Source organism: Pinus tabuliformis, chromosome X, assembly GCF_031772625.1.
Source record: "Pinus tabuliformis cultivar Carrire ecotype Pingquan chromosome X, CPIR1, whole genome shotgun sequence".
Lineage (NCBI taxonomy): Eukaryota > Viridiplantae > Streptophyta > Pinopsida > Pinales > Pinaceae > Pinus > Pinus tabuliformis.
The window spans coordinates 586,740,500-586,753,498 of NC_142308.1; positions in this window are offsets into that span (position 1 = coordinate 586,740,500).

A 12,999-nucleotide genomic window follows, 5' to 3' on the forward strand; every position below is an offset into this window, starting at 1 on the left:
AAATGTCTATAACATCTACCATGAGTATGACTGTTAACACTGACAAAACAAAAGTTATGATTATCAAATCCAAGAAGGACACTTACACTAATTTTATGTATGACAATAGTAACTTAGAGGAAGTGTCTTCTTACAAGTACTTAGGAATTGATATTCATCACAAGCTCAACTGGAACTATAGCATTAAGAAAATGATTAATCGGGGGTGGAAAGCTTATTTTGGTCTTGAAAAATAATTGTGAAACGACAAACCTCGTAATGTGGGATAGAAAGAAGTTCCTCTTTGAAACTTTAGTCACTCTTGTTATCTTATATGGATGTGAGGTTTGGGGTTGCAACATCTCTAGAGAATCTTGGAGAAAGATTCAGCAAATCTAGAAGCGTTTTATAACGTATAACCTCAAAATTAAAAGCAATACACCCTATCCTATTCTCCTGATAGAAGTGGGTCTTTTCCCTATCGAGAACCTAGCTATGACTAGGCTTATGTTGTACAAGCACAAACTCAATAACATAGGAGACCATAGACTTCCTAAGCTATCTTTAAATTCCAACCAAAACCACCTCAGGCTCAAATGAGGTTGGTATAAAGACACCAAGGCCTGGTTAAGTCATTCGGAGATCGACGAGAATGTTGCATTGCAAAACATTAATAACATTAAAAATATTGTTACTTCTAAGTTCAAAGAAAAAATGTGGTGTGAGAAAGATTTAGCATCTAAAAGAAAATTAAGATATTATAAAGAGGTCATCAACCCCACCCTAGAAGATCAAGAGTATCTCTTTGTTTTAACTAGATCAAAGAAGAAAATTAATATAGCAAAGATTAGAACAAACTCTCATGAGCTCTATAGTGAAATGGGTCGTTGGGCAGTTCCTAAAACACCATGGATGGAAAGGATCTACCATCTCTCTGAGAATATGAACATCTAGGATGAAAATCACTTCCTCTTAGAGTGCCCCGCGTACAACCACATTAGATCTTAGTGTCATAATCTTTGTTGCAAAACTGACCTTCCTAGTATTTTACAATATCAAAATTACAGTGAGCTCGGGAGGCTTCTCTCCAAGCTTTTTGAGCATAGGAATAAGATCTTAAATCGAACTAAATAGTTCGTTTCTTTAGGTCCGATAGACCAAAGTTTAGTCTCAGTGGACATTAACCATCATCATCATCATAATTTTAATAATTTTATATTATGATTTTTTTTATGAAATATATTATTTATTTTAGCTTAAAGATTAAGATATATTAGATTGAAAAGATAAATAATAACTTATTACAGTATATCACTAGCATTTTGAAAGAGTATTTGATGCTCATCAACCATGTCATGTTACAATATTGTTAAGATAGATATTTTGGCTGTGATAGATATGTTTTAATTATTTCTAAATAAAAAAGACTTCCAAAATTATTTTTCCCAATTATCAAATTCTTATAATCTATATAATAAATTATGTGTATTAAAGAAGAATGATCATCCAACATATTTATTTAATTACAGTAACTATCTATAAGTTGGAAAGCTAATTTTATTTTGAAATCAGAATTCTATCAAATTTATTATAATCCAAACAACCTAATATATGCACAAAATAAAAAATAAAAGACAATAAAAAGGTGAAATCCCACTCAATAGCTTTTGTTTGTATATTATTATTATCTCTCCCTTAGGAAGGGAGAGAACCTTGACTTCATGTTAATGCCTACTCTTTTTGCCAGGAATGTTGACTCTTCTAAGTTTTGCTTTTTAAGTTTTGCAAATACCACCAGCTAATTAAAATAAAATAAGAGATAAATTAAACATTAATATAAGATGAAATTTTATAATGTTATTGTGGTTAGTTAATTTAGTGGATTGATGTAATATATAAAGCTGTGTAAATACAACGAGATAAAACTACATTAAATTTAAAGGCAGTGTAAAGTTTATTTGTTTGTATGAATTAATTTTGTATTATAATTAATATAAAATATCAAAATTTCAATCTAAATTATAAATATCCAATTTAGTTTGATTAAGTAATTTTCTAGTTTTTAGGGTGTGAAAATTACATTTTCTAATTACAAGATATTATTTATATATAATATTTTTTAATTCCTAAAATGTTAAAGATATATTTTTTTAATTACACTATATTTTTATATATAAGTTTTTTTGAATTTTTTAAAAATATAATAAAAATTAAACATGTTTTAATTAATAATACTATATAACCAGCCTTGCAATAATATTTTTATTTTCTTTTATTATCTTAAATTAGTAGACTTTTTCATAAATCTAAAATTCTAATCAAATTTAAAAAATCAAATTAATAGTTTTTTTGGGTCATTTTAAACATATTTGATTTATCCTCTATTAATATCTAAAATCCTAATATGCAATTACATCATCATGTGCATGTTGACAAAACATCATCATCTAAAATACTTTGTTGGTAGTTTTTAACACAGTGCACTTTCACTCATGCCAAATGCTTTTGGGTTTTGGGTTATTCACATGTTTTCTCACATCTCAAGAAGACAATCTAATAGCCAATGAAAAGTGGTTTTAGATCATAATCCACTTATGGTGGTGGATGAATTCATATTTAAACAAATGAAATTAGCAACAAAGTTGTTCATACCTGCAAACAATTACAATTTAACCAAATACCTCAATTTACCCATTAGTAAAACCTAAATTGGCTAGATTGTAAACCTTATGTAACACCCAACCTACATAGAGATACTTCTTTACAACTTTAATATTTTACTTTTCCTGTCATTTATTTATCATAAAGTAATTTTGTAATAAATGACAGAAATAGACATATTTCAAAATAGAAAATTGGTTGCATTAACCTCCTGAAACAATTATGGCGGTTATTCATCCTTTCCCTCAAGAGGGGGAATTAAAGGAAGGCATGGGGGTTGGAGGAGATAGGTGGGAATTGAATGAGAAGGCAAGATGTCAAATAGTCCAAGGAACCTCCTTGAGCGGGGTGAAATACCTCCTTGAGCTGGGTGGTTAGTGAAATACCTCCTTGAGCTGGGTGAAATAAACCAGTGGGAGTCTTGGAATAGTTAGTCTTGATGTTTCACAGTGATTCAATTAACTAGTAAATACTACTGTCTAGAGGAGAAGATCTTGGGGGAGAGTATGGATGAAGTAAATACCACTTTCTGGAGGGGAAGATATCGGGGGAGAGTCTGGACGTCATCGCCATACTCTTAGCTAGGTGGTGAGATCTTCCAAGAAGTTGAAGTTATTTAGCCAAAAAAGTTAAAGTTATTTAGCCAAAAGAAATAGATAAGTATAATTTCGATATGAAGTTTATTTAATCTATATGATATTTGGGCCTTAGGAATATTTGCGTCAACAAATTTTGTAACCATGGGAAAACCCATCATAATCCTTACATAAATATTTTAATTTCCTTTATCGTGAGCGAAGTTGTATTTGTATTTAGTCGGGATAGAACGTGTATATTTTCAAATTGGGTGGTAGATTGAATGGTAGAGATTTATGTGATCAATCCTGGTCTTTACTTTTAAGTCTAATGGTTTAATTTTAAATTTATCTGAAAATTAAGTTTTTCAACTATGACTCTATTTAAATTTTGTGTAACTAATTCTATAAATCTCTCTATTTAAATTTTGTGTAACTAATTCAATAAATTTCTGAAAGGTATTAATTTTTAGTTAATACGTTTATTTAATTGTAAAATTGTTTATTTATTAAAATTAAATTTGAAATTTTAATTAAATTTATATTTATGTTAAATAAGTTTTATATATATTTTAAGGTTAGTAAATATTGAGAAGAAATCTTATTTACTTAAATGAATACGATAAACATGAAAATATTCCTATAGATATAATTAAATATATTCTATAACATATGAAAATATTTATATGAACATAATTTCTTACTTTTATAGCTTTTTCATGAATGAAAAAGGAAATTCCATTAATACATAATCTCATTTAATGTTTAACATAAATTTTCTTAACTCTGATGCAGAGAGACATTCATCATTGGCAATTTAGTAAAATGTCCAAAACTTTTAAAAGTAAATTTCTTGATTTTATTGACCATCACTAAGTGGTTCAAATATAGCTCACCCCACTTTTAAGAGTTTCCTTCACGGATTGATGTCAATGGACATTTACCTGTGATTTAATTTATATAATTGCCTTAGTAATCAATTAATATAATATATTGAATTGATGATGTTGATTATCATCAAGATTTTGAGATTACAATTAGTTTATAGAAACTTAAAAGAGGTAAAAATTACATAGATCTTTTAAAATCTTATTTCTAGGCCAAAAAAAGTGTTTCGAGATTAGCATATTATAATGTAACAAACATTTTTAAATTGAATTTCAATTTGTGTTTAGTATAAGTGTTTTAATTTAGATGTAATGATATTTTTAGCCAAGACCTAGCCTCTTATGTCATCCTAGCATGAGCAGTTAGTGATTATGTCTAGACTTGAAGCAATTTTGGGAAACCTCTTGTCATTCATGTTCTTTATTTTTTCTTGTACATTTAAGACCTAACCATGGCTTTGCACTCACTTGGGAGAGGGTAGCTTTTATGAGGAGGATAAAATAGGGTGCATTGCTTTGAATAGTAATATTATAAATTATAAAATTACTTTCCTTTGCTTATCCTTCTCCAAAAAAATTTAGAGATAATTCATCACCAAGCTTCACATCTTATAAGATAAAAAGAGTGATAAAACTATCAAATATGAGTGTTTTTCTATCACACGTGTAAAGGTTTGCTAATTTATACTTGTTTTCAAGTTCATAATAAGTTGTTCACCTTTCATTTATTTCAACACTATAATTCCAATTCAGCTTAGGAAAAATATGGATTCCAAGATATTTAAATGAAAGATATTTATTATTGATTATCAATTTTATATAAAAACAATTAATATAAATATAAACATTTATTATAAACAAACACAAATATTTTTAATGTCCGTAGACAAGAAAAAAGAAAAATAAAAAATAAAAAAACATATTTCTTATGTAAATTGTGGAGAAGATCCATTTAAAAATATGTATAGCTCTAGAAGTTTGAGTTTCCTAGGGATACAAGCATAATTTTATTACAAGTCTTGTTGTCTCGAGGTTCTCAAATGGAAATTGAAAAAAGAAACTATTATTATAGCAAGTTACTATATTAATGTAATAATTTTGTATACATATGAATTTTTTTATTAAATTCATTGAAATATGTTTCAAGTAGATAGAGTTTAAAAAACTATAATGATGATTTTACTTCATCAAATATAAGGCTTAAAATCAGAGTTGTCATTCTATTCTAGCCATTCATTCAGTTGATTACTTTGATTGAGTTAATAAACATCTATATTTTTTATACTCTTAGTTGAGCAACCAACCTTAAGAGGATCTTCAAAATAAGTAGTTTTACAATATTGTTTGTACTATCTCCTAAACCAATCTTAAATAGGATTTTAAGTGTATCATTAAGGAAAATAGCATCACCAACTCCTCCTTTTGGGGAGATTACCTTGACTTCCATTGTCAAAGTACCCCCAAACCCCTATTTTTTAAATTTTAGCATGGGACGAGTATCTCATTAGAAGGGTTTGCATCCCAGATTTTAAATATGAAAAAATGGATTTAACCTAAGAAGCGCATTGGATGGGAAGGATATCCATGTTCTCAAATATCCTTGCATTTCTAGCTAACCAAATGTCCCATGAAGTTATTGAAGGTAGGCATTTCAACACTTTGGTTTAGATTTTGCATCAATGTGTGAGAAATTCTTCGACATATTCCCCTTCACAGTAGTTTTTTATCCTTCTAGAGAGAATATATTATAAAACATAAACATGGAAATTGTTTCTTCATAATATATAAACTGATTTTTCAAAGGACAATTTTTCATTCGTGATTTTTTTCCATCTAATATCATGACATCCTAAAGTAGATGAATCACAACATCTATGCCACATTTGTTTTCGTGATCCTCTTGCAATCTTCTTTCTTTTCAGTCCATGCCCAAACTATCATATCAATTGGAAGAGATTAAAGTTATTTTTCATGGGGATTTGGTAACTGATATTGGTCGAATACTTTTGTTATACCTTTCCCTAAACTAGGCATCTAGTAGTGAACCTTAACATGAAGAGTCCCACTCAGATGCTAAAGAACCTCAACCATGGACCTCAGAATGATTTCTAGTGTGGGCCTAGGACATATTCCTATGTAGGCCCTGTGTTGTAGTTTAACGTGGAATCCACTATAGTAGGTTGGATATACCTTACAATGGTAATACCATTGTTACTCGAATCATCCTACAAGTTTCCATTTCGAACACTATTTTTACACATGCATCGCTCATCTTGCTTATAGAAAAAATAATGTTTTTGGCCAATCATGGGATGTGAAAAACACCAAGGAGTGTTTTAATCCTTTCATCCATGAGTTCCAACTTGACTTTTCATTGTCAAATGATTCTATTTTTTGAGTCATCTCCTACGAAAACATCACCGCCATCATACATTTCTTATTCAAAAAACCACTCCCTATGATGGTTTATATGAAACTAATTCATCTAATCATGCCTCATGATTTGTATGTGTTCTTGAAGAAGCCAAGAACACATCCCCTTTTTCATCTAAGGAGGTTTTTTCTTTTTTCAAAAGGAGCACCAATGCATCCCTTCCCTTTCACAACACTTTTGAATCTACAATGTTTCTTGTAATGCCCTTCTTTTCCACATCTCTAGTATAGATTTATATTTTTTCAAAGAGATTTAGATCTCCTTCCTAAGGACATATTTTTATTTCTATCCCGGGAGCATCTTCTTACAGATAAGGCATCTGCATTCTAACTTTCCATATTTTTTCATTTCATCTCTTTCTATAAAAAGGATGAGATTATTTCATCAAAACTTAAAGTAGTCGCATTACTACCTATGGAAACAACTAGACTATCCCATGATTCTAATAAAGAACACAAAAAACTCATAAACATATGCATTAGAAATCTTAATATCAACAAATAATAGTTGACTTACCATAGTATTGAAGGCATTCATATGCTCTATTCTCCATCCTTTATCCTCAACTTATACAACTTCTTCCACAAGAACAATTTGTTCACCAGGGACTTAAACTATTGCAAAGCCCCTAACTTGTTCCACAATGCCTTTACTATAACTTCTCTTAAAACATTCCATAATACCAAATTTGGGAGACATAATTGTATTGTGTTCTCTACCTTTTGATACAACTTGGTCCGGTCTTCTGTCAACATCTTTGTCGATATGGTGCATGGATCCATAATGATCCATTGATCTTTTTCCACCAAAAGATATTCCATTTTGAGCTTCCACAACTCAAAACTTTGCCCATTGAATTTATCAATCTCTATCTTTGAACTGATCACGATTTCCTTTCACCACAATAATTGATACTGTAGATTTTCCACTTTAACAAGGTTTTCCACAAGATCGAGCCAAAATCCTTAGCCATAAAGGTGTCCCCTTGAAGCCAAACCACTCTAATACCAATTTTTGGTTTTACCCATGTAAAATTAATTGATGCAAGTAAATTCTTAATAAAATTATAAAAGATGCAATGTTGTCCATGCACACACACACACACAAACATTTAACATAGATATTTTACCCTAGAAACCCAAACTCGGAAAACCATAAATATTTTTCAGTATATTCTATTTTACAATGTTACAATACAATATGCATATACTGCAATATTCATAAACCCCCGGTCCATTATCCTTGGATTATAATACAATTGTAGTTCCTTAACTAGAATTACAAAATCATTTGTTGAACCGCCATGTTCCACATAACTACTAAAAGTGAAAATTTTGTTCTTAAAATCACCAAAAGTGAATGCAAAAAATTGGCAAAGGAAATTGGCAAAGGCGTTTGCAAAGGCTTTGGAAAGGAAAAGAGGAGTTAATTGGCATTTATTTATGAAAATAAAGGAAAACAGAAGAAAAGGGAGATAGAGGAAAATGAAGAAATTAGAGGCGTCATTGATAAAAAGGATTCTCATGATCATTTCATAGCTTTTTGTTAGCTTTTGTCGGTTCTAGTTTGGTTCTCTCATACTCTTGCACACTTAGAGAATTCTTGGAGCACTGTAGCATTGTAGAAAGGAAGCCAAGGAAGAAGAACAAAAGAAAATGACAAGAAAACAAGGTTAGATCAAAGAGGGGTCTCATTCTAACGAAATTTCAAAACGGTGGTAACCATTTCTGAGGAAGTGGAGCACGCAAGGGCTAGTTTGCAGCGTCAGGGAAACAGTTCAGTCGGTCAATTCTCGGGACCTGTTGCTAGTTGGACATATGGGAAAAAGTGGGAACCTCAGAAAGTATGAGCCAGATGGAGCAACACTCTTTAAGGAGTATGGGGCTGAAGTGTTGCCAATTTTCAGAGAAGCAAGCTTGGAGCCGATTTTTCACCTGTTCACTGAGTATGATCTTGAGCTCACCTTTGATTTCATTGACTCATTTGATGGAACTAGTGCTAGGGTTCAAGGATGTTGTTTCAAGTAATTGAAGAAAGCATCATGGAGGAAATGAAAACATCGGTTGTGGGGGAAGATTGTATAAGAAAAAGATGGTGCAAGGAGTAAATCTCAATTATTTCTTAAAGGACGATTCCCATGATCCTTGTTGGAGCATTGGGGTGCACAACAATAATTTTAAAATTGGAATGATAACATCCTATGAGGATGATTTAGGTTTTTCTGACATGTGATGGTTGTTTCTCCAAAGTTTTCTTATACCATATGAGATTTCTGGTACATTTGGTTGGTTTTAACAGGATGAACATGCCTTTTTACCTACATCAAAGTTTGATTAAGATGGTGTCTTGTGCAAGAAAAAGGAGGGTTTGGTACCCGCATAATGTACAACACCACAGTTTGATATGGATCCTATACACCCATGAAATGAACAAGAAAGCACAACAGTCGAGGAGGAGGACATTGGGACACCCCTTTCCTAGAAGGAATAATAAGGAGAAGACTCTTGATATGTAGGCTAAGAGCAGTCAACAAGTTGTTGGACAAACATAAGAAAACCCTAATAGGATAAAAATCCCTAGGGTTTATAGAAGGAGCACTAAAGGACACCAGTCAGAAGGATAAGAGACTAAGGAAGATGAGACCATGGAGGAAGGCAGAAATAAGGGTGAAGATCCTAAGGAATGTGGCCATAATAAAATATTCAAGGAGGCCAAGAACCAGACCCACAAACAAACTAAGGTGGGGATTGAAAGTTAAACTGAATCCCAAGCTTAAGGAGCCTATTCACATTGAAGATGAAAATGAAGTAGGGCCTACTAGAGATAAGGAGGGGTTGTTAACAAAATAAGTACCATAAGCTCCAAAAACTGACAAGACCCCACAGAAGAAAAGTAGAAGAGTCACGAGGGCAATGGAAAAATAGGAAAAGCTAAGAATACTTGTAGAGGTAGCATAGGTCATTGGAAACTGAATAGGGGAACTCAAAGTCTCAAACCTTAGGGTTTTTTGCTAATCCATATAGTTGTTTTTTCAAATGGAAGGTTTTGGATCAGTTCAAGGGAGGGGAACAATTGAGGAATTTGTTGGAAGTTTCCAAGAGTTCCTAATTTCTAGTGATCTTTTCCATATTTTCTTCTGAAGGAAAGTAAATGTATCGAAGAATTTTTAATGGTTCTCCTTCAGTTAGATTCCCAGGTTTTATCTCGTACATGTCGACATCTCACTAGATCAAGAATAAAACACTATTTTAAGAATGTACAAAGTTATGTATTATGAAACTAGAATTATCTTTCCGAATATTGTGGATGTCAGTGAAACTACTATAATTATATGATTTTCTTCTTTTCATTTTGTGTAGACTGTTTCAAGGAGAAATAAGGTACACACCCTTGTTTAAATGCATGTTGGATAAAACAACCATAATTGTGCATGTCTAAAGATTGTTTCCTCTATTTGGGTGTTGACCTGCAATATACCAATCAAGATTGAAAAGGATTTTGCCTCTAGGTGGGTAGAATGTGTTGTTGGTGGTATATTAATCTAGGAATTTGATAATTACAAACTATTGTGTTTCCTCTTTGTGAATGGTGTCAAGAGTTGTTGCTATTATCTTTCTTTGTAACAATAGATGATTTTGATACAAACTAATGATAATGGGTACATTGTCGTCACCAGTTTCATTCAAGATCCATAATATTTGCATTTCCCAGGACATCAGTTTCCTTTTTTTATTAAGGATCCATAAGGTTTGCATTGTCGAAGACATTAGTTTCCTTTTTTTATTAAGGATCCTTAATTCCCAAATGGGTGTTATGTTGGACCTTCTCTTATCTATGTTTATGTGATACAATGAATAGGATATGCAGTTGGAGTTCTCTCTTTTTCATAGTAGAATATTTTGATTGGTGGGTGTTATGTTGGTCCTGCTCTTATCTCTGGTTATGTGATACAATGCATGGGCTACATAAAATATATTTTTGGTCTATTCATACCTCCTCTAACTGTGATTTTATTGTAGGTTAGAGAATTTGTTACACAATAACTATTCTAAAAGTCTTTAAATTATTTTCTCTAATGATTTGGAGTGAAGCAAATGGGCATGATTTTTACAAATAAAGGTTGAATTTGACAGACTTGGATGTAGGCCAAGTCATATATGTTGTTAAATTGAATGGCATCTTTCCCTCTCTTCGTAAAGTAATTTTTGGATATAATTGTTTTTCTACAAGTTATGAATATCACTAAATGAAATGTTCATGTATTCTGAGAAGTGATTCATATTGTTATCAATGGATATATTAGTATTTCTACCGAAGTCCTGAAGATTGCTATCTAAACTGTTAATGTATTCTGAAAAGTACTTCAAATCGTTATCAATTATGTTTTAATAAATTTCAATGCTAAATTATGATTTCCACATGTCATTGCTCAAATTTCCTGTGGAGATAAGTTGGACAAGTTGGTTTCTCACACTAATCAGGTTGTATTGGAAATAGCAATCTATACCTTGACATTGAACCAATAAGGGTCCCTATGCTCCTCAAGTTATCTTTTGTGTCAGTTTTGGGGAAAATACAAAGAGAATAAAAGGTTATATGAACATTGTATATACTCTTCAAGTTATATTTTGTGTTAGTTTTGGGAAATTACAAAGAGAATAAAAACGTATATACTCTTCAAGATATATTTTGTGTTAGTTTTGAGGAAAATATAAAGGAAAAAAAAACAGATAAATAGTTGGATAAGTAGTCACTCAAATTCTATGAGTATCTATATATTAGTTGGAACATTTTCTGCTCTCCATATGTACCAAAATATCAATAATGAATAGCTTGAATAGACCAAAAAAGGTCGTCAGTCAAATCATTGAACACAGTGATGAATGTTCCTCCACCAAAAATGTTACACTTCTTGCTTGAGCAAGGAGATGGAAAGTAGTGTGTAAGCCGAAAAAGTGATTTTATCCTCCCAAAAAATGTGTCTTCTCTACCAAGCATATTCACATAAAAACACAATACACTGGGAATTGTCACAATTGCCTCCCACTAAGTAGTCAACTGACTTCTGTGAACATTACCTGCCAACACTTACATGTGACGTTACTATCAACACCTAGCAACACCTGACAATATTGTTGTCAAAACATTATACTAGAAAATAAATAAAATTTATTTTAAACGATGTAGGCTTTCATAAATTTAGTGTAGTTTCATAAAGTTTTAGTTTTTGGAAGCACTTAATAATGAGCTTGGCCAAATTGTTGATTTCCATTATTCACAGTGGCTTCCCACTAAGTAGTCAACTGATTTTATCTACTAACATTTACATGTGACATTACTAACACCACCTCACAATGCCTGAAATTATAGTTATTAAAACATTGTACTGGGAAATAAATAAATTTTTCTTTAAAAGATGTTGTTTTTCATAAGGTAAGTGTGGTTTTGAAAAATTATAATCTTTTGGAAGATCTTAATAATGAGGACGAGATTTTATTCACTGATTCTTTTTGAGGTTCCTCTAAGTACTTACTACATTCTTCTTTAGTCTCCAAGTTGTATAAGCCTTGATAATTTCAATATCGCAATACAAATTCTAGAAATTTGAGAGAGGACTAGTTGTTTCTCACTAAGATGCATTTGAGGTTCCGTCAAGTACCCATTACGCTCTTCTTGAGTCTTCAAATTGCATTTGTTAAGTTAACAATGTCCTCATAATTTCAATACCTCAATGCTGATATTCCCATAAAATTGTGAGGTTTTTAGTTGGTTGTGTCTTTGTGCTTTCCAAAATTGTAGCTTATAATTAAATATTGCCACAATCATCACTTAATCACGTAGGAAAAGATGTTAAAAGTATATTGGCATCAATAAAGCACACTTAGGTTTTGACTATCAATTTTTTGTATACCAAAATCCTCTAATATATAATTTTCTTGAATCTCCTTCAATGTAGATGTTTAAAATTCAGTATGGAAGTAATTTCCTAGTATTTTCTATTTTGGAATTTATTGAATCTCTCAAATGTGATGGGTTTCCATAAATATCACAAGATCTTAAAGATTTCAAATTTGTTATTCATATTGTTTTCCTCAGAAGATAGTCATTATATTTAGATGATAGCTTGCTTCAAGTGCTTCATATCTCCAACATGGTTATTTCTAGTGAGTTTTGACTCTTGAGAAGAAGTCAGAAGAAACCCAAAAGTGTGCAACCTACAACATTTAGTGGTTCAAAATGTTTGTAGTTACTGTGTCTGGACTCTAGGTCAATATACATGTTGACCCTAAAAAATGTTGTTTAATTTCTCTAATTATGTGTACTATACATCTTCCATCAATTTCTGGTTCAATTAATTAAGGGTGGGGTGGGTGCTTCCTATGTGAATGTTTGCTTCTTCTTTGCCCTTTAACTGTAGTTACTGTGTCTATATCACTATGTACATTGGCCTTCAAAAAGTTGT